At 42.1% G+C, this 23,190-nt stretch overlaps 1 protein-coding gene across 1 annotated transcript in view; it reads left to right on the plus strand.

Annotated features, from left to right (window-relative positions):
* Grin2a (glutamate ionotropic receptor NMDA type subunit 2A) overlaps nucleotides 1–23,190 on the plus strand; it is a 423,546-nt gene that overhangs the window by 287,415 nt on the left and 112,941 nt on the right. The gene's annotated exons all lie outside the window — the stretch shown is intronic.

Consider the following 23,190-nt stretch of genomic DNA (forward strand, 5'->3'; position numbering starts at 1 on the left):
TTGGGAAATGCTTAACATAGTGGTCTCGAGGGGCACATAAATACCTGTATGTGCATTGTGCTGGGGATTGAACATAGTTACTTTTGCATGCAAGGCATGTGCCCTTCCCTGATTACACCCCCATCATTGTTTCTAGGACTCAGATTCACACCCGTTTAGCGGCTCTGCATGGAAAGGTTGACAGTGTTATTATCTAGTGAGGGCATAGCGTCTCATCCATCGCAGCTGAGAATCTAAAATACAGCCAGCGAGGGATATTGTTTGGCTCTGCATATAACACGCAGAGACCTTGTCACAGAGGAGTGTCACCCATAGTTACAAACACTAAAGAGGTGATATATGCATACACCTAAGCACATGTATATGATAATGTTCATGTAACTTCACCCATAAAGCAAAGTATCAGGAATAACCCGAGGAAATGAGTAGATAAAATGTGGCATATTCACAGAATTGACTATTTCTCGTTAATATGAAGTAAGAAAATTTTAATATATATGTATATATCAATGTGGATAACTAACGTACATTATGCTAAACCAAGGGAGACAGAAACAAAATATTATAATGCATCGTAATATTATATATGAAGTCCTTTTGAACTTTTATATGAAGTTCAAAAGGAGGTAAGACTTGTTAATGAGGCCTGAGAGCAGAACACCGTTGCTGTCTTAGTGAAGGACTGTTGCCAAGAGAATTTTCTAGAGTAATGGCAAGGTTTTCTTTCTTGAACATTTCTCAGAATGCACCCAGCTATGGCAGGGAGGTCTGTTCGCTTATTGTACCTCTTTGTACATAACTTTTAAATGAAGTTCTAGAACCTGGGATACTCTGTACAACGAACCAAAGATTTTACTGAGGACTCCTGTGTACTAACAGGAGTTAGTAACAGGGTTAGTAACCCTCCAGGTACTAACAGCCCCTAGAGTAACAATAGTTATTTCATGATCGTCCATTTTCCCTCTTGATGGTTTACCAAACATGACTGGGCACACTGTTTAGTCATGTAATAAATAAATAGATGTATTGACCTCTGTCTCTGACACTGTTTTGATCCTTGGAATTTACCACTGAGCAACAGTATTCCTAATTTCTATACTCACAGGAGCTAAAGAGTGTAAACCTGGATGAGGTGGGAGTCTATACCTTTCTGTTGTGCCTGAGTGGGGGACAAGCATTGTCTTTTGGCCTCCATCCCTGGGGTCTCTCCTCTCTTCCTTCTGATAAGCTCTGCCACTCGTTATGTTAGGTGTCTTCTGATTCCATCAATGTGCAGTGTTCTAAATACACCTGAGACTTTGAACATTCTGTTTCTTTGTCTTTTGTGTATCGCTTCTTTTATTCATTCACTGTTCCAAGGTTTTCCTTCCACAGACATCAGCAAAACCAAAACAGGAAGGATTGCTTTGTGATCATAGCAAGATCATGTGTGTGTGTTGTTGGGTTTGGAGGTCATTGGCACAATCCAGAGATCACTTTGGAGCTATAGAGTCATTCAGGGTTGAGCTTCGTTGGTCCAGGCTTGCCCTGTGCTGCCTCTGGATTGGACTCATTTACCAAGGAGCCAGCTCACGAGCAGGTCACTGCCGCGCAGGTGCTAACATTGAGTGAAAGAAAGATGCCTTTGACATTCTTCATTTCCAGATACAAAAATGCTTCTGAATAGTTTGTATCGCTTCACATTCCTGTTGAGTTACAGCAATCCCCCCAAAATGCAGCTCAGGGAGTTGCTGCCCAGTTGAGCTTAGCTTGTACAAATAGCTCCTGTCAGTAGTCTATTCTCCTGGCACGCAGGGGATCCAGGATTTCAGAATAACTCCCCGTGCTTCTTCCTCTGTGACAAAGAAGCCAGCAGAGTAGGTAAACACTAGACATGCTATCCCCAAACTTCCCAGAGCACATGCACTGTACAGCAGGTCAGCAGAGGGACAGGACTTCCAGGGATGGAGTTGCTGTTCTGGGACTCAGGTTCATCTCAGGATCACCCAGTGCTGTCACTGCCAGCAGCACCTGAAATGGGGGTTTTCATGAGAAACATAAAGGATTTTCACAGGGGTGCTGGGATTTGCTGGGCCTCTGTGTGCAGCTGGCAGGAATTCTTTTACATCCATATACTAGTGTCTCCCCTCCCCCACCCCCCAGAGCCAGAGCTCAGCAAGCTTTCTCAGGAAAATCAGAATTTCTGAGTCATTGTCTCTGCTTTTTCTGCTCATCTTGGAACCTGATGGGTCCAGGGCTTCATGAAATGTTTGAAAATAATATCTTACATGCAATCTAATGAACGATCAATAGCCCATGTGCCCATTTCAGGGCCAAGATTCCATTAACTATGAGGACAGCAGCCAGAGTGGGTAGGAAGCTATTCACATCCCCATGCAGTTTATAGCTGAGCCAACCGTGGGTGAGTACTATCTGAGTCTACTGGCTACAGTACATATCACAGAGACGGAGGACAGTGACTTGGCCTGGACATCTTTCTGAGACCTGAGTCAGGTCTTCCTGAGGATGGGTACTTTAGAATTGGGCTTAGTGGTAATTTATATTTCACTGGGATCAGGCTGAACCCTTTCCTTATCAGAACAGTTACGTTAGCCACCTAAGGTTTTAGTAGTTTTTAAGTGAAAAGGCAAAACGTATATACACTAACTTTATAAACGGTGTGTTTTAGAATTAATAAATAAAACTAATCAATGTGTGGTGGGAAATGTGGTTTTCATCCACGGGTATGTTGCAAAAAGACTAAACACAGCCAAATTACAAATTCCAGGATAGAATGAAACGGAACGTGCATTGGAAGAGATTTAAAGAAATGTTTAAAGCACTTTGAAGTTTAATATCATACATAGATAGGACAAAAACCAATACATGTTAGTAAAATAAAGATTCTGTTCCTTCCAGAAAACTCAAAGGTGAGACTTCTGAAAAGACATGGGGACCTCATTATGAAAGGGGAGAGACCCTCCTTTGATAGAGGAGATATGATATGTGGAGAGCCTTGTTATGATGGGAGAGAGCCTCATTGTGAGGGGGAAGGCCCTCAGTTGACAGGGGAAAGCCTCATTTTGATGAGATAGAGCCTCATTTTGATGGGGTAGACCACCATTGTGACAGGAGAGATTCTTACTTTGACAGAGATAACAAAATTATGATGGAGGAGATCCTCACTAATTTTTCCTGAAGGAAAGTTCCCATTGCCCTTTAGGTGATCTGATTTCTCTCCCCATTCTTTTTTTTTTTTTTTTTTTTTTTTCTGGAGCTGGGGACCGAACCCAGGGCCTTGCATTTGCTAGGCAAGCGCTCTACCACTGAGCTAAATCCTCAACCCCATTCTCTCCCCATTCTTATGATTCCCATTTCTAACCTTGGCTTTAGCTGGCCTGCACAGAGACACTTCCATATCATTCCCTCATGCATAACTGTCTCCTACTCTATAGAGCTGCCTATAGGATATACCTCAAAGCACAAATTTATGCAAAGCCAAGGCTATCACCGTACCCACTCCCAACAAGCTTTGAATCTGCAAAGCTTTGTTCTTCTCCCAGTGTTCTGCATGCCCTCATATTCAGCTGCTGTCTGCTCCTGCTGGACCCACCAATAATCCTGTCCCATCAAACATGCTCCCTTCGTTGTCAAGGTTACCTCCCTTTTGCAGCATCCCCACATCTGGGTAGTTCAAAGTGGGTTAGGTCTTTTGCACTGTTTCTGCAGACCCACTTGTCAACTCCTAAGAGTGTTAGCAGTATACTTTGTGACTCTGTGTGTGTGTGTGTGTGTGTGTCTGTCTGTCTGTCTGTCTGTCTGTCTGTCTGTACGCATGCATAGTCATCTCTACTTAGACTAGAAGCCCACTCAGGGAAAGATCTGTTCACTTCCTCTGTTTCTCTAGCTCCATCAGAAGGATTTGTACAAGGGCACAGATGGGCCCCTCTAAATCTGTTAGTCATGATGACTGCATTTACCATTTGTTAAGAGCTATTCTATACCAAGAACTAGACTGAGAATTTTACATTCATAATCTCATGTAGGTGTTTGAAAAATCATCCAAAATAGGTATTTTTGATTCTTATTTTAGACATGTAAATTCATGATCAGAGAGGCTAGTGACCTGATCAAGATCTATGAGCTAGAGTAGAACAAAACCAGAAGTGAATGTGGACCCCCTAAAGCTATGCTCCCCAACACCATACCACGCCCAATAACAGGTAGAGGGATTTTTGGAGGGGAAGACAGGGAGCTTGACTTCCCACCCTCTGGCTCATTTTTCTTACTAGATGCAGAAGATTCTACTAAAGCCAGTTAATTGGAAAGTGGGTGAAATATTTATTATGTCTCACAGCCATGCATTGTCCAATTAGGGTCATTAAGGAAGGGGTTGTATCCTGTCTTGTACGTCTTAACACAGAGTAACATAGGGGCCACTTGAAGAGTCTACAGTATAAACAAATAATTTTTTAAATTAACATGTTTACTTATTTATTCTATGTTTGTGAGGGTAAGTATGTGTCAGTGAACAGTTTGTAGGAGTTGGTTCTCTCCTACCAGGGACCAGACTCAGGTCATCAGGCTTGGAAATGGGTGCTTTCCTCCAGTGAGATATCATTCCATCCCCAGACAGGGATTTTTATTAAAGAAAGAAAAAAGCTGAGCTTGCTTTCAGTCTGTGGCTCTGGTTACAGCATGTTCATGCACAATCACATCTAGGGAGGCATGGTGACATATACAGTATAGATCGTATTTTGATTGCTTTTTTGTGGTATTGAAGACTGAACCCAAGGCCTTACCTATGGTATGCAAGTACTATAGCACCCAGTCATATTTCTAATGCAATAGTTTTTATTTTGAAACAAGGTCTCATATAGCCTAGGATGACCTCACCCTCATGATGCAGCTGACACTCAGGCACTACCCACCATACCTGGCCTAACATGGCAGTGTTGTTTTGTTTTGTTTCCTTTTCTTTTCCAGTACTGGAGGTTAAGGTCAGGACCATGCATTTGTCTATCAAGCACTCTACCCACCAAATTGCATCCATAGCTCTTTAAATTTTAATTGCTACATAATAATTCTGTGCATATATAGATGATGAGTGGAATTTCAAGACACATATACCATGTGTAATGATCTGATCAGGTAATTAACAAATCCATTCATCATTTTCATGTGTTTAGAACATTCAAAATCCTCTTCATTAGCTATTTTGAAATACACAGTTAATTATTGTCAATCATAATTACCATACAATGCTAAACTGTAATAGAATTTTTTCTTCCTATCACAACCACACCCCTGCTACCCACCACAGGTCCGCTCTCCACTTCCTCAGCTTTCCCTTTTAGTTTAAGAGTGTCGTGGGTCTGTTCAGCCACTGTGTATGCATCCCCATTCTGATCATCATTTTCCTTCTCCACTCTCATGTTCACTCTGGTGTAGTTCAGGGAGTTATAGAATGAATGATTGGATAGACGGATAGATAGATAGATAGGTAGGTAGGTAGGTAGATATATAATAGATGGATGGCAGATAGGTAATAGATTGCAAATAGATTGATAGTTAACAGATATATAGACAGATAATAGACAGATGGCAGATAGATAATAAAGAAATGGAGAGAGATAATAGATACTATATTGATGGCAAATAGATAAGAGATAATAGGTAGATGGATGATGATATATAGTTAGATGATAGATATAGATAGATAGATAGATAGATAGATAGATAGATAGATAGATAGATAGATGATACAGTGGGTATACAGTCAATAATACAGTCTTATTCTGCAATAAGAGACATCTTGGCCAAGATTTTAAATATTCATATAAATATTGTACTTGGATTATACACACAAATATTCCTATGAATATTTAAAAATTAAGGGTTGAAGGAAAGCCTGAGCTGTGAGGACACCCATAAATGACAGAGGGCAGAACAATCACAAGTATTATGCTTATATCAATAATGGAGGCTTGTAGGTCAAACCAAGCATTCTGATTACAGTCAACACTAAAGACATCCAGCGTTCATATTTATATCTTTAATTCTTGTCTTGACTACCCCATATTTGGTATCCAAATACAGATGTTCAACACACACTCACAGAATGTAGAGGAGACTGAATTGGACCAATACCCAGTAATGTTCTCAATGAGGAAGGTGTCATAGCAGTCATTAAAAAAAACCCATTTTATTTACATTCCCGCTGTTGATCTTCCTCCTGGTCCCCCTCCCACAGTTCCTCATCCTATTCCTCCTCCCCCTTGCCTATAAGAAGGTGCTTCTCTGCCCCCCAGCAGGCCTCCCCTTTCTGGGGCCTTAAGTCTCTCAAGAATTAGGTGCATTTTCTCCCACTGAGGTCAGACCAGGCAGTCTTCTGCTATAGTGGTCATTTAGTGCCATAGTGGTCAAGGTGTAGTTCCTTGGGCTATCTGTTTTAGAAGTAGCCAAAGAAAGAGGCCAAGGCTTTAGGACTGTTGCCAACTATGTCAGAATCTGCATCTGCTGCTTTTATATGCTTTCACAGGGGTTTCAGTGGTTGTTAAAAACAAAGGCCTAGTGTTGGGGGCATGCACTTACTCCCATAATTCTAAGATTATCTAGATCAGAGCTCTTGTCAGGAGCCCTTGATTCTTGGCTTTTATTTCTTTGTTTCCTCTGGAATATCTTGCTTAGCTGAAATGCTTAGGCCAAATGTGGAAAAAAGAGGAAAATAATAAAATCTTGTTGAGTCTTTCTGTGTGTGAAGGATACATGTGCAAGAGTAGGCACACATGTGTGTGAGTGTGCATGCATACTGAGGCTCTGGAGTTGTTCCTCAGGCACCACTCACCTTGTTTTATGGGACAGATCTCTTACTAGTCTTGGAGCTTACCAATAAGCTAGCCCCCATACCTCCAAGGTGTGTGTGTGTGTGTGTGTGTGTGTGTGTGTGTGTGTATGTGTGTGTGTGTATGTGTGTGTGTATGTGTATGTGTGTGTATGTGTGTGTGTATGTGTGTGTGTATGTGTGTGTGTATGTGTATGTGTATGTGTGTGTGTGTGTGTGTGTGTGTATGTGTGTTTGCTCAGTGGAATTACAAGGAGGCACCAACAACACCAGTGTTTGTTGCATGTGAAATGCACTCTGAGAAAGTAGGCAGTTACTCATAAGACCAAATGAAGTGCTAACTATGGCTGTGACACAGGACTTAGGTTGTCCTCAATGTATAGTAAATACTAAGTTATCAAATAGACCTCTCAGTTAAACCTCCCCATATAACCAAAAGGGGCTGAACTGGGAGTATTTAGCTCTTATCTATTTACATTCATTTTATCAAGGATTTTTTTTTCTTGAACAGCATCTGTATGCACATCTTTGTTGAGGGTTGAAAAATAGATAAAACATCTGGTCTTTAAGAGACGCGGAATCTAACAGGGCACTAGGGTGTGCTCAAAACTTCAGCAGAATATGAGGTGAGCTGCAGATGCTCAGAGTTGACTCTTGGGTGTCAGGGAAGATGTGCATGAGGCAGAAGAGTTAAGAGCATCCTTACAAAATCCTTCTCCCCTGGATAGGGTCTCAGGGAAGAGGCAAGATGTGGAATTCAGAAGCTGCTGGGAGAGCCATGCACCTAGCTGAAATACCCCAAACCCCAAAATTAATGTCCAGATCTTAAAGCCCCCCAACTATTTGGATATGACTGGCCTATGTTAAACAGAAATTGTGACAAAGAATTCTAAGAATGGCTCAGTGACATTCATACTTTAAACAGAGATAATAGTTTGCATGAATCTTTGAGCAAGTTTCTAAAGAACTACTTAAAGACAATGGAGTCATGAAGAAGCCATGCCCTGATAGATACAGTGTAGGTCTTGGTTAACTATTTACTCCTAGAATTCATGATCTTGATGAGCAATCCCTTCTGTGGCTGCATTGGGTTATTTGATACCGAATTTCCCAAAGGGAGGCTATCAAGACAATTGCATAAGCTCTTTTTAAGGAGAGGAGTTTCCAAGCTACTATCATGAGAAAGATTTTTCTATTTTCCAGATTTAAGGACAGAAGGGTATCTTAATTACTCTTCTTGTTGCTCTGACTAAACACCTTAATAAATGGAAGGAAGGAAGAGGTTATTCTGCCTCATAGTTCTAGGGTACAGCTGTTGTGGCGGGGGAACCATGGTGCAGGAACTTAGAAGATCTGATAATACCATATCTATAGTCACACAGGAGAGAGAGAGAGAGAGAGAGAGAGAGAGAGAGAGAGAGAGAGAGAGAGAGAGAGAGAGAGAGAGAGACTGAGACTTGAACTCAGCCTGGTACTCAGCCAGCTGTCTTCTTTCTATACAGTCTTAAGATCTTTAGGCAGGAAATGGTACCACCCTCTCTTGGAAGGTTCTTCCCTCCTTTATCAACCTAATCAAAATAGTTGCTTACAGGCAGACCACAAGACCCCTTTCCTAAGTGGCTTTAGCTCCTCTTAAGTTGACAACATAACTATCGAGAGCTTGCTCTGTGAAATTGAATTCAGAAGTGTCCTGGGCACTGAGACCAGCCCTTTGTAACAGTCAGACCAGTAGGGCATGAGTTCTATGACCTCAAACACCTGAATATAGCTAACATTTTCCGAGAGTTCAGGAGCAGACCCTCTCAGATGATCCAGAGCCCAGTTTTGTGGTACTCTGAAGGCCAAGCTGAGTGCTGTCAGACAATAAATAAATGTGAGTTGTTATAGATGGCTACATTCAGGGGACTTTATTGAACAATAGAAAATTACAAACTCACTAGAATCTGAATCATAGAATATAGGACCTTAAGTAACCCTCGAAGGCATTGTTGAAGATCTTGAGGTAACAGGACCACATCTAAGTAAACGGAAGACTAGCCTTAGCCATGGCGAGTATTGGGCATTGCTCTACTCCTCGCATCTGCACTGAAAATCTATGGTCCTTCTCTTCAGCATAGAAACAAAAGCCAAGAGAAAGGCTTCAGCCTGCTCAGGTCAGAGCTGGTGAGCTGCAAAGTGAGGCCGTTTCACCCAATAGCCTGTACTCACAGACACAAACAGCATGCCTTACACTGAACTGGTAGTTGGCATGAATCTTTGAGAAGTTTCCTAAGGAGCTATTTAAGGAAGATGGAGTTGTGTTGGAGTGACTGCTCTGAAAGTACATAGCAGGGAGGAAGTGGGTAGCTGGTTTTTACAATCTTATTTTAGGTATAGGTCTGAGGTAGTTATTCACAGATTAGGCAGCTCTAGAGAACATTTATTGCCTCTGTATAATACCGATCTCTCTCTTCCTTTACTTTCCCCTCTCTTCCCTTCTTTCCTTTTCCTTTTCTTTTCCCTAATCCACATTTAAAGTTGAGTGCTCTCTTTGTAAAATGACTTTGGTAATATCACCAACCTTAGCAAAGTCTTATGGAATTTAATTTGTTTCCTTATATAATAATCATTAAGTTTCTCAAATGATGTGAACCAGAGAAGGAATGTTAAGTCATTACAAAGACTTAAAATTATCATCTGCCTTCCCCAGAGTCACGCACAGGAACTATTTTAAATGCCCACATAGTACAATATGTCAGGTCACAGGAAGGAAGGTACAGGGATCTCTAAATTAACTTGTCCAGCTGGAACGAGGAGTAGCATCTCCTGGTGGTATATATGTTCTGGTTTTACAAGACGTTTGTGTTCTATTTGCTTACTTTATTCATTTTTATGATGTTGAGTGAGTGGTCTCCTGCAAGGGAACATTCTGCTAAAAGTTTTCTAGGTTCCAAAAGTTAAAACAGCAACAACAGAATGCAGTTCCCACACAAGGTGTCTCTATGGGAACCTGCACTGACAGGGTTGTTAATGATGTGGTAGCTTTGTGGTGCTGATGATGGATAATGATGTTGAAATCGATGGTGGTGGTGGTGGTGGTAGTGGTGGTGATGTGTTTTGATGATATCTGATGTGTGTATATTTTGTTTTATTTTTATTAGTTCTTCATGACTTTCATACAATGTCTTTTGATCATGCTTAACTCTTGGATATGTGGCCTTCCACAAACACAATCAAGCAACAATGAGAATACCCTTAAAGAAAACAGAGTCTCCCTCTTTCAAAATCTATCGATTGCTCCTTGGCTAGGGGTGGGACTTTGTGGCAGCTTTCCTCCCTGCATGCTGGGATTTTTGTCTAGCATGAGCTTGCATGAGTATTATTCATGCTATCACAACCATGAGGAACTCACACATGCAACTGTCCTTCTGTGCCCTGAAAACACTGTTTCCTTGGAGTCGCCTTACCCTCTTGCTCTTACAATCCTCCTATCCCTTTTTTGTTGTGATCCTTAAGCACTGAGAGGAAGGGATGGGGTATAGATGTTCCATTTTGGCCTGAGTATTCTTCACGCTCTTATTCTGTGCACCTTGAACATCTGTGGGTCTGTGTTGATCACAATCTACTGCAAACAAACAAACAAAAACAACCCCCCTAAACAAAACTAAACAAAGAACCCTTCTCCAGTGAGGACTGAGGGACACACTAATTTATGGGTGTAAAGATGAGTCATTTGGAGTCAGTTTAATACTATTTTTATTAAGCAAAATAGTAGTAGTAGATATACCCTGACACTCAATAAAGACTTTTCAGAAATCATGTGGAAATCTACCACTGTAGAAGCTGTTAAAATATTTATGCACCCACATAAAAAGAGTTTAAATGGAGTTACCTTATATGGGAGCAACAATGCCCTCACTAGGTACCACAGCCTAACAAGTAATGCTGGGAATAGAGTTGTTGGCCACTGAGGTCCCATAAATATCTAAACATTGCAGGTTATTGCATTGATCTTGGTTGTGTTTCAGAACTTGACAGTAAAACCCTACAGCTACACTCAAACCCTTGAGTAAGAGAACATGAAAAAATCAAGTATACACTCACCTGGAATCTTCACCACTACTAGCTCGTATGATAGTGCTGGAACATACTGTGTACACTCCTGGGAGAGGAACACCCAAACTACAGTAGTGACCTACCTGATAAGACACACCTGCTGGTGCAGGAGTGGCATGGATATCATGGCGGTCACAATGTTCTGAGTGGATTAAAGATCTGCTCCACAGTATGTAACTGAAGTAGACTTCAGGATCAAGAGTCTGTGTTTTCACGGGTCATGGTGCTAAAAAGGAATCTATGATTGGTAAGCTTAATGGGAGTAGTCACCATTAGTTGAGCTCTACAATAAATCATGCAGAATGCTACCGTTTTACCATAATATCTTGTTTTGACCTTATAATGTTCTTTTCATTTTTATATACCTAAAAAGGACATGATGACAATACTCTTATTATAGAGTTTTTAGAATTATTAGTATAGTAAATGCCTAGAAACTTGATCAGCACATAGAAGATGTTCAGTAACTGTCAGCTCCAATTGTAAATAATTCTTTGCTAATATTATAGGAGGGAAAATGGAAGCTACAAGAGTAGAACAATTGCCCAAGGTCATAGAGTGGTAAAGGCAGATTTGGATTCTCTACATTGTTACAATCCTAACATTCTGGGAGTGCTCAGAAACTGTCTGAGGTGATGGGAGCACAGTTATGCTGACAGAAAGGATAAATGTGAGACAAAGCTGTTCTCTGTATAGTCTGCCACTGCCATCAATTATGACAACGAGGGAGTAAGATTATTTAAATGACCCCAGATGAGTAAATTATTCAAAGAGTCAGAAGTATTTCTAGAAATTTCTGAATAGACAAATGAAAACCATTTAAATTTTCTGACACAGTCATCAACTCATCTGTGTAGAGACTGATTCTAAAGAACTAGGAGTCTCTGAGCAGGGAGAGAGGGAAGAGCTGATGAGGAATGGAGGGATGGAGGGATGGGAAGGAAGGAGGAAGGAAAGACATAGGTTTATAATGCCATCAATGCCATATTGCTATCAGTATACCTGTGCTGGTTAGGTTTGTCAACTTGACACAAAGCAGAGTCATCATGAGGAGGAATATCAACAGAGGAAGTGCCCATGGGCACATCTGTGGGGACATTTCCTTGATTAATGACTGATGTGGGAGGGTACAGTGTCAGTGTTATCCCCTAGGCATGGGTTGGATAAGAAGCCAAGCTGAAAGGGCCCCTAAGCATCACTCCTCTAATTCCCAGTTTCAGTCCTTGCCTCCATGTTCCTGCATTGTGTTCTCTCAGTGATGGTCTGCAGCCTATAAACTCAATAAACCCTTTCACCCCCAAGTATTTTTTGGCTAATGTTTTATCACAGTAACAGGGAGGCAAACTAGAACAGAATCAAATGCCTGAGATAATCTACATACGGAGAGGAAAGTCTCGTGTTGTTGGTTGGCCAACTTTGAAGGCCCTAGGCCATTTGACTGGTCCTTTCTTTGGCTTATCACAATGCAGTGCATCAAGGTGAGATGACATGGTGGAACAAATTGACTCTACTCGTGGTTAGGGAGTAAGAGTAGAAAGAGGAAAGGGCTGTGGTATCACCATTTCTATCAAAAGCACACACCCCATGACTTTCAGAACTCCCACTATCTGTTCAATAAGGCTTTAAAACTTCAAAGTAATGTCACCCTGAGGAGTAAGCCACCTTTAACACACCCACCTTTGGAAGACATTCTTCATCTAGATCATAGGAGAAAGAAATGGGAGAGGAAGAAGGAAACAGAAAGAGACAGGGAGAAGAAGATCAGGAGTAGGAGAATAAGAAGGAAGGAGAGAAAATTGCCACTGGGTCTTGAGTCAAAGAGTTTTTTTCTGAGTTCCCTGGAATGGGATGTTCATGCAGAGCTTAGACTGCTGCAGGGGGTTCTGGGTAAGTGAGTTGATGAATGAGGCACAATCTAGATTCAAGTAGAGGTAGTAAAGATCTACTAGGCACTCTCAAGTTTCAAGTGAGTGTCATTTAGAGAAAGATGTTTCAAACTTCTAAAAGAAGTTTGAAAGTGTGTTGAGTCCCTAGGTTGAATTTAATGATCTGGGATCCTCAGGACATAACATGAGCACAAAGGAAGGATGTGCTAAGCGTGGAGTCTACCCAAACCTTAAGTAATGGGCTGTCATGTTTATAATCCACTTAGCTGCGTCAGGTAAAGTGGGTAGCAGTCTCTGACTATATTTAAGTAGTGACAACTTGAAGATACCCAATAACATTTCTTACCAACAGCTTAGGAAGTATTGAAATTCAGGTCTTGTAGCTCTCTACACTGATGGTTCTCAGAGGCTCCACAGGCCCTCAGATTTTACTGAACCACAGACATAGGAGGCCTTCTGTTGCTTACCTATTTCCTGAAGCAACATCTGCATCTTCCCATCCTACAAGAATTAAGACCTCACTGCAGGTGTCTGGAGATGTTCAATGTCCTTACCACAGCACCATCAGTGTCTTACCACAGCCCCTGTCAGTGTCTGTGATTTCCAACATGCATGCTGACCAGGTAACAGGTAGGATATTTGTCCCCAAGGAAAGAGACAGAACAGTGAGGTTCTCAACTCCAGCAATATGCTTTTGGCTTCAAGTGACTGACAGGATTCCTTCTGAGCTGCACTTGGATTTTCTCAGCTGAGCTTCTGACTGCTACCCTATCGTCCATCCTCCACCCTGGCATGATAGCCTAGCTTGAACCAACAAGAGAAGCAGAAGCAGAATTAGAATATTCTTTATTAGAATACTATTTTATTAAATTAGACTTGGTCTCTAAGCTTTGGGAGACTTAATGTGTGTACTTTAGATTCTGAAGAGAAGAGTTATGGCCACCCTAGTTCTTTCCTCAGAAGTTTATTAGTATATATTTGTTGGACAAATATTTGTTGTTAATATTTTATTCAAGTATATTATCATGCACTTTGACCCGATTTATTCTTATTATCTTCTCCTGCTCCATTTATTCCTTTCATTCTCTTCTTAAATAATTATCTCCCTTCAATTTTCACGTGTGTGTGTGTGTGTGTATATGCAATTTCCCATATTTTAGAAAACAATATTAATACTAATGATTTGCTTCAGTTATGGATCCTATATAATTACATTGATTACTTTTTAAAGGACAATCAAGTTGAATAGTAAAACCCTTTGCTCCTGTGCCAGTTCCATATAAGCAAGCAGGGTTTAGGTGGTTGGTGACTTGACCAAGATTGAGTCTCAGCTCTGTCAGATTCCAAAGTTCACTTCCTTTCCATGTCCTGGCACAGTACAAATGTGCTTCCTTTGCCTATTGGTAGTGAAAGTAGCCAAAGGTTCACCATGAAAGCTCACCTTGGCAGTGTCTGGTCCCTGAGCAGTGGCTCCACGGTTTTAAAGAAGGGTGTTACAAGCACAAGGTCCCCTGCCATGCCTTTTCCTCTTCCCCTTTCTCCTGGATCTCAGTTCAGAGCTCTCCCATGGGCTGTATGCAAATCAGTCTCCTAATCAGGTTCCTGCTTCTTCCCAAAGCCAATCAGCTTCTACAGTCTGACAATCTGAGGCTGTAAATGAGTCCCCACCCCTGCAGAAACTGCTTCTTCATTGCTCATGGCCCTACCATCTGGCCTGTCATCTACCCATTGTCTTTTGAAAACTGTTACAGAACTCATCATTGCCATATCCTGCATCTTTAGAGTCCATATTGCTGCCATCTGAATTGTAATCCTGCAAATTAGAAAGACGGAGAGGGACTAGAGAAGGAAAGAGCAGGGGCTGAACCATCTGGATTTCTCTCCATGTGGAAAAAGCCTGTTGGAGGCACAGATACCCAAAGTGGGGAAGCCTAGGATAAATCCATGCTTATGCCCTTGAGAGCAGTTTAGAAACCAGTGGCCTCTCTCTTAGCTGTGCTTAACTTTGAAGTTGAAACTCCTGGCAGCAGAAGAACACTCATTCTTGTTGCTGGTTCCCTACCCTTAGATGGGCCAGCCCTTTACAGCTGATAATGTGCCTGTTTCTTTCTATGATTAAAGTGTGTTTGAAGAAAACAGAAAGGACAAATATGAAGCTTGAATACAGGGCCAGTATTAGATCTGGCTATCAGATCCCAACAGCTGCTCTCACATAATGGAAAGCCAGGGAATTCACAGGCGACAAGCCTGAGCTTCACAGAAGTCAGGAGACATGGTCAGAGTTCTTCTACCAATACTGCTCACGCACTTCAATTAGAGTGCTGGTTCTCAACCTGTGGCTTGCCACCCCTTCAGGGTTGAATGCTTTTTTTCATAGGGGTCACCTAAGACCATCTGCATATCAGATATTTACGTAAGATTCATAACAATAGCAAAATTATAGCTATGAAGTAATAACAAAAATATTTTTATGATGGGGGTCACTATAACATGAGGAACTATATTAAGGGGTGGCAGCATTAGAAAGGTTGAGAACCAGTGATTTAGAGCATTCAATATGGTTGCTTGAATCCACACAGCAAGACTTGAGTTTCATTAGCAAAATACAACCTAAGACTTTGCAGTCAGAAATTGTCATGGGTGTTGACTTGCACGGAGTGGCACTTTCACCTATGGGGATCGGATACAGAGACAAGGATGTTCGGTCAAAATTAACATTAAGAGAGAAGCAAGTGGTTGTGTATACAAAGAGGGGAAGTGTTGAGGTCAGTAGAGATCAAGAATCAGTAGCTTCCTTGAGCATTCCACTGGTTAATAGCTGGGGTGGGGTGTTCGCTCATGAGGCTCATTTAGTTCTAATACTCTGGTCAACCTTGAAACATCATTCTTGATATTTCCCAGACCTCAGTAGGATGGAGTTAATGATAATGCCCTCCCTGTCTACAGTCTGTGAGTTATTAAAGCCATCATTCATCAAATCCTTCCTGTAATTCTGAGAGGACTTTAGATATGTGGCCTTTCAAGCACTTATATGTGGTGTGTGTATATGTGTACAGGTGTATGCATATGTATGTGTGTGCTTGTATGTGTATGTGCTTGTATGTGTGTGCATGTACTTGTGTGTGTGTGTGTGTGTGTGTGCATGTTTGTGACAATGTTTCACTGAATCTGGAGTACACTGTGTTCAACTGGACTGACTGAATAAGCCCCGGGGATCCTCCTGTCTGCTTCTGTCTTCGGTGTCACATATGAGCTGTTACATTTGGTCTTTATGTGAGTGTTGGGAATCTGAACCCATGTCTTCTATCTGCTCTTAGCAAGCATTTTGCCCACTTAGCCATCTCTCTACTCCTTATAACTCCCTTTAATTTACAAAGAAACCAAACAACAACCAAACCAACTTACATGGTATTTTATGATGCCTGTTTTGTAAATGAGAAAACAAAGGGGCAGAGAACAGTCAGTTTCCAACAATCTAAGCAAGATTATGACTCCATTTGAGAGCCTCCAAAGCCCATGTTTCGACCATTATGCTCTGTTTCTTCTTTAATCGAATTCTACAGTGCAGGTGGCACCTCCTAGTGCTGTATGAGATAGAAAATTCAAACAAGAAACACCATAGTTGCTCTATATAGTCTTAATTATGTCCCCGTCTTTCCCTCTCACCCTGTCTCTCCCTCTCCCTCTTTCTCTGTCTCTCTGTCTCCATCTCTCTCTGTATATGTCTGTCACTGTCTCCTGCCACATTTCACAATGCTATGCAATAGACATAGTTTATTGTAAAGATGGGAAAAGTGAAGCTAGAGATGTTAATTAATTGAACATCATTGCTCAACCACTTCACAGAGTGTGATAGTTTTAGGTAATTTATGCCAAATACCTACAGGAGACCACGGGGCATGGCAGAAAGGGCTTAGCAAATGGAGCCACTGCACATTTGGAGTACAATCTAGATTTTTAAATGGCACTTACTTTGGTTATTTTCTTTTGCTTTTTGCATTTTGAGTGGATTTCTGAGAGCTACTAACAACATTCTTCTTTCTCACAGGCGCTCATTTTAGATGCTCAAGACAAACATCCTCAGTGATCGTGGGCCATTTGTGCAGCCCACACAAAAGGGCGAATAGTGATGCGCATGCAGTTCGGCAAGTGTTGGCCAGAAAACCCTGCCTCTTCTGGGCCGTGTTATTAGACTGAACATTGGTTTACTGAACAATGCTAGCAATTTATGTGACTTTGTGAATGGCAAATAAAATGTGATATTAACAGTAACTTATAATTCATAGGGTCTTACATAGTCAGGCGTCTTTGATATTATCATCCCTATAATAGCACAGCTTTCTAACTAGGATGCTCTTCCAATGTGCTGTTTTCTGAAGTTTCTATTCATCTTTTCCCAGTACAGCTTCTTGGCCAGTCAAACACTAACAAGCCTGTGTATAAGAATCCAAGATTGTTTGAGTTACATTTATAGTTATGAAGTTAATGACATGCATTAATTGTGCAAAACCTCCAGTCAGAAAAAGGAGATGTGATAATTTCCAGGCCTTTGGGTTTATGGGAGAACCAAGGTAACAGCAGGCTGCTTTTGGCAGGACCTTCTCTGTGCACAGAATTGTATTAATAGACAATATGGGTTCTATTTAAAACAGTCAGCAGTTAAGTGCAAAGCAGAGCTGTCTCCTGTTACAGAAGGAAGCAAATGCCTGTATCCTTTTGGTAGACAAGCTGTGGGCCTGGATTTTATAGTCAGTGTCTTACTTTATGTTCCCTGGAGGTACATTCAGGAATCAGCCATGACTGTAGGAGGATATGCACAGTGGAGGTGGAAAGGAACGGTGGCTGAAGGCTTTCTAAGTGCTCGGCATCGTGTTCAATGGTTCATCTGTGAGAACTAATAAAATCATCACAAGATCCCTGAATAGTATGGACCAAATCATATCAGTTGGGCATTGATCAGCTGCATGGGAGAGACTGGAGTAGGTCCTTTGCACTTTCATTGATTTGTTTTCTTTCTCTTTGTTTTGTTTAATTCTCATAAGGACCATATGGTATGCTGACTCCTCTTCACAGATGAGGAAGCCAGTGTTCAAGAGGTTCATTAAACAAGGACACACAGCCTACAAGCACTATAGCCGAGCATAAGTTCATGTTCGCCGACTCAAGTCTACATCACTTTTCACACCTAAGAAAACACACCTAAGAAGCTGATCGTTGACTGCAGGGGGAGCCATTAGGATGGTCCAACTGGTTTATATTGTTAATTAACTTATTTAGTGAGCATTTAGAGCCCTGAGCTGGATACAAAGGCAGGCAGAACCCAATCCTGGAACTGCGCAAGTCTGCTAGGGCACACAGATGAACATTGGGGTTTATGGTTGATGACTTAAAGAGAAAAGAGGGTGTCTCCCCAGTCCTGTGGAGCTGGACACTCTCTCCTTGGTTTGGAGGTATGAATGACATATAAGGTGTGCCTGGCAAAGGGTTGGCAGGGCATTTTCTGGACAGGTAGATGGTGTTGAAATATGTCGCCGAGAGAAGAGCTGGTTGTATCTACCAGCCTCTGCTTAGCTCTCTGTGCTTTATGAATCCATGTGGGACAAAGTGGGATCATGAACTAGCTGTCAAAAATGATACTGGCACGAGCATGTCCTAGAAAGGACAGTCAAGACTGGGCCATTTAGACCATGATATTTGATTCTCATTCAGCTTTAATTGTTGACCATAACAGGGAGAGTAGAATGCTGAGGTGACAGCAATATTAAGAAGCATGGCCTGGGGGATGGCCTGATGGGAAAAATTACCCCAAAGAAGAAAAGTCCAATGAGAGGCTTCTTTGGAGGCCAGGGCAGATTAAAAGCCCACACTATGTTGGTAGTCTCAAGACTGGGTACTTGGCTTAATGTATACAGAGGAGATGGGAAGAAGTGTGGTCCAGGATCTTTTGGATCATTGGGAATGCAATGATTCAGACGTACAGTTAGGAGAGAACTTGCGCTTCTCTCATGACTGAAGAGGGTGAACCAACTCTAAGTCTGTTGGCAGCTGAGACTCCTTGGGGGCAGCAGGAAGAAGCTGGTGAAGGAGTCAGATCTACATGCCATTGACCTAGAGTTGATTACTGAAGACTGACGGGGCAGGAGAGACCTGAGCATGGACATCTGATGTCAAGAGGCAGGGAAACAACCAGTCAGCCAAAGAGGTGGGAAACAACCTAATGCAGACACGCTTGGGGAAGATGGGGTGGCCCACAATGGAAATTCTTGGAACTGATGTATGCTATACTTTCTACTTAGTGAGCAGAGATGCACTGAGACCTTTAGAGGGTCAGCGACTACAGAAAAGGGATATTCAAGCACAAGGGAACACTTCAGACTAGAGCAGTGGCTCTCACACTTCCTAATGCTATGACCCTTCAATACCATAACATTATTTTCACTGCTACTTCATAACTGCAATTTTGCTACTGTTATGAATCATAATGGGAATATATGATATGCAGATGGTCTTAGGTGAAAGGGTCATTCACCACCACCACCCTCTCCCAAACCAAAGGGGTTGAGAACCACTGATCTAGATAAAAGGTGTTCTCTAATTCTCAAAGGAGAAGGAAGGCATATGCAGAGGCAAGGTAAGATTATGGATTACGTGGGTTGTCCACCTAAGCAGAAATAAGGGGTAGATTCACCAGCCGGGAGCATGCTGCTGCTGGCAGCCCTCGAGTCTTGTGGGCAGGTGCGAAGGTTTGAAATAGTTTCTAGGGGATGGCGGAGATGCACTTAGGAAAAGAGAGAAATATTTCTAGTGAGAGAGGGAGTCCTGAAATTTGAAGCGACATTAAGCCAGGTGGTCAGGTCATGTGCTCTACCCAGACAGCTGGCTTACAGGTGGGAAAGGAGTTCGACTGACTCAGAGATGGGGGTGAATGTGCCATGTGGGTACAACAAGAGGACAGGTGGAGATGGGCATGCGTGCAAATGTGGAAGGATCTGTGGTTGTGAAGAAGGAAAGGTATCGGTTGGGATGGGAAAAAGATGGAAGACTGTTGGGGATATTTGGAAGAAAATATAGAAGTCCAGGGGCCAGCATGACACTGGAGAAGAGACATAAATTTACCTGAGTGAGCCTGTAGCCTTTCTTAGAGTTGTTGGAATTAAGTTTTTCTAAGTGGATTTATGCCATTGGAATAAGTGGCTAATGTGGAATGGAGGTGGTTTGTGGTTAAAAACATTGGACCTGTAAATTTAAACAAATCACCGGAGAAGTGGGAGCGTATTGTAAAGGGAACGGCATCAGTTATTACCAAACAGGACAAGTCTGATACGGTGCATAGTGTCACACACTAGCAAACACCACACACAGTGAGGGTTCTGAGCCAATCCAGAAGGAATCCAAAACAGATTGCAGATGTAAACCCAAAAGCCAACAGATGCTAGTAAGCATGTAGGAATGTTAGCCCAACATCCTCCTCCTTCTGCACCCTGGTCTCAGCCTTTCCCTCTAATTCTCTTCTCTTTTTCCCTTTGCACTCAGAGTAGTTCATCCAATGTGGATAAATTCCTGTCTCACTATTGTACACCTGCACCTTCAGTTCAGCTTCGAAGCCTCTGTCTACACCGTTCCTTCAACCCATGTATCCCTCCTCTCTCTTCTGAGCCTCTCCTCGGCAAACTCCAAACATCTTGGGCCTACCACCTTTCCTGATTCTTTATTTATCACTTCTGAGGACTTTCCGCATCTATGTCACCTTTGACCTATTTATTGGTTTTTATTTTGAGGTATAATTCATTCGGAGGCCATTCTATTTTATCTTCCTTGCTACCCAGCTAGTTCAGCTAGTTGTCCTTTGCCAATGGGGATTAGAACAGTGACTATCAAATGTTTTATGTAAGAGGCGTGTTCACCAATGTTTTAGGCTTAGAGGGCTGCACTGCCTTCTTGTCGAGCCCTTAGCCCTGCCTCATTGGCGTGGCAACTGTAAAGGACATACAACAAAACAAGCACGGCCATGTTCCATTTAAGCTTTACTGATGGGCACAAATTCAAATTGCATAGAATTTTCACGTGTCATAAGTATTACTCTTTCAATCATTTAAATATAGAAAACTCAATTCTCTGTAATATACACACCTGCGGTCTCAGTACTCTGGAGACTCAAGCGGGAGAATGGCGAGTGTAGGACCCAACTAGAATACACTGGAGACCGCAACTCAAAACAAAACACAATGAAACAGGAAGCCCTGTCTGGAACCCAGGACTAAACATGTGACCTCTGGATGATGCTTTGATGACTTCGGGGTGAGAGACCAGTCACCCTGAAGAGCTACTGTGCATGAGAGAGCTACTGTGCAGAAGGCTGAGGTCACAGAGAAGCCACTAAACACTTATTGAATGAATGAACCAAGACTTTAATATCATTTAACCCTAAAGAATGATGTTGCTAGTTAGTCAAGACACTGAACAGTAATCTTGGGGCTCTACATTAGACCACATTGCTTTAACAAAGGTGACATGGCAGCTCCTACCCATGAATCCTTGCTCAGCCTCGCTCTTCTGGTAGCTGTTGGTCCTTTTTAGCTGCTGCATTTGTGGCGTAACTCATCAGGAAGGGCAATCTGAGGCACTGATGGGCTGGTTGCCCTGATTTTAGTTTCCTCTCAGCAGCTCTACAGTGCACTAGACCTGGTCACATATGAGGTAACCATTGTGGTTGAAACTGGATCGACAGATGAGGGTTACTCAGGCTCTGCTTTATGAAATAATGAATCTTAGCTGTCACATCCCAAAGAGCCCTCCCTCCCTCCCAACACATCCTAATAATCACGTTGTGTGTGTGTGTGTGTGTGTGTGTGTGTGTGTGTGTGTGTGTGTGTATTTGAGGCTATGTACACATGTTACATAGGTGTTCGTGGGTGTAGGTGAACATTTAGGAATTTGGAGGCCAGGGGCTTTTGTTGGGTGTTTCCCTCAGTTTCTCTCCACCTTATTGTTTGAGACAAGGGATCTCACTGAACGTGAAACTTGCTGACTTCTAGAATAGCCGGGCCCTGGTCTTCAGGTATCTGCCCAGCCCAGCTCTCCCCATCAGAGCTGGAGTTGCTGGCATGCACTGTGGTGCCCCTGCTTTGTAAGCGTGCTGGGGTTTTGAATCCAGGCCTTCCTATTCCTGCAGGGAGCACTTTAGTCACTGAGCTGCTTCCTCAACCCCTGGTCATCATCTTTCCAGTCGTGGACAGAATGGTGGTTAAGCTTATTACTCTTTCCTCACCATTAAATCTTCTGTTGGTTTTAGTATTTTAGAGGATCCTCTCGCTGGAATCCTTTAGGGCTCAGACAGAGCCTGGAGCAAAGTCATTTGTGGTCAGAGCTCAGCAAAGAAAAATGACTGTCAAATACCATCTTATCTACAGAGAAGCTAGCTTCTGATCAGCAGGCATTCCGTCATGGCCTTGGAGTTAACCCATGCACAAGGGCTTCGTTTGTAATAGCTATTGGTGCCTCTGGCATCCACCCTGACTCCCCTTCATCTTGAAGGAGAAAAATGTCCACCTCAAAGATTTAAATTTATTATTTTGCCCCAGATACAAAAGCACAGATGTCCATCAGACACCAAACACTTTAGCGTTCACAGCCCGGTAACTTCTCAGGGGCAAGTCGACGAAATGTCTTTCAAACAATCGACACCCTTCGGTCTTACAGCCTTATTTTAAAACTTTGCAGACACTGGATATGAGGTTAAGTTTGAATTTTCAGGGCTGAGAGCCAAATGGACCTGGCTTTTTCCTCCTTTATGATGCTGAGTGAGGAAAGCCGTCTGCTGTTGGCCTGTTACTCTCTTAAGTCAGGTGCCATTGCCAATACCAGCTGCTTCCTTAGTCTGAAATTTGATTACATGGAAGCTACCTTTATGGTTTTTCTTTTTTAAATAAATAGTTACATTTTCAGACTGAAAATTTCCACTTTAAAGGTTTTCATTAAAAAAAAAGTACTGAAGAGGAAGCGTCTTATCTATACGCACATTTTACCTTTATCGCTTTATCCTCTTAGGCTGGGAAGAACGGAAGGCTCCGGCAGCCTCCCAGTGCTGGAACTCGATTCTTGAACTCTCTGGCCAATTTCTAACTCACTGGCAACATGGCCAAGGGGACGGAGCTACTAAATATTGTCTAGGTAAATGCTCCCTTGAAGAGTTGTTGACTTTGCCTGATTGCAAATGGCCTTTCGTTTGTTCTATGGTTGGAAGCCATGCTGATCTTTGAAATTTACCCAGAACAAAGTACATTAGAAGGTCAAGAGGAAAGCTTTGCCATATTTCTAAACAGTCTTTGTGAAGGTATTTTTTTTTTTTAAATCACAGTTGCATTGTAAGAGAGTTCTGATCTCAGG

Source organism: Rattus norvegicus, chromosome 10 (genome assembly GCF_036323735.1).
Source record: "Rattus norvegicus strain BN/NHsdMcwi chromosome 10, GRCr8, whole genome shotgun sequence".
Classification (NCBI taxonomy): Eukaryota; Metazoa; Chordata; class Mammalia; order Rodentia; family Muridae; genus Rattus; species Rattus norvegicus.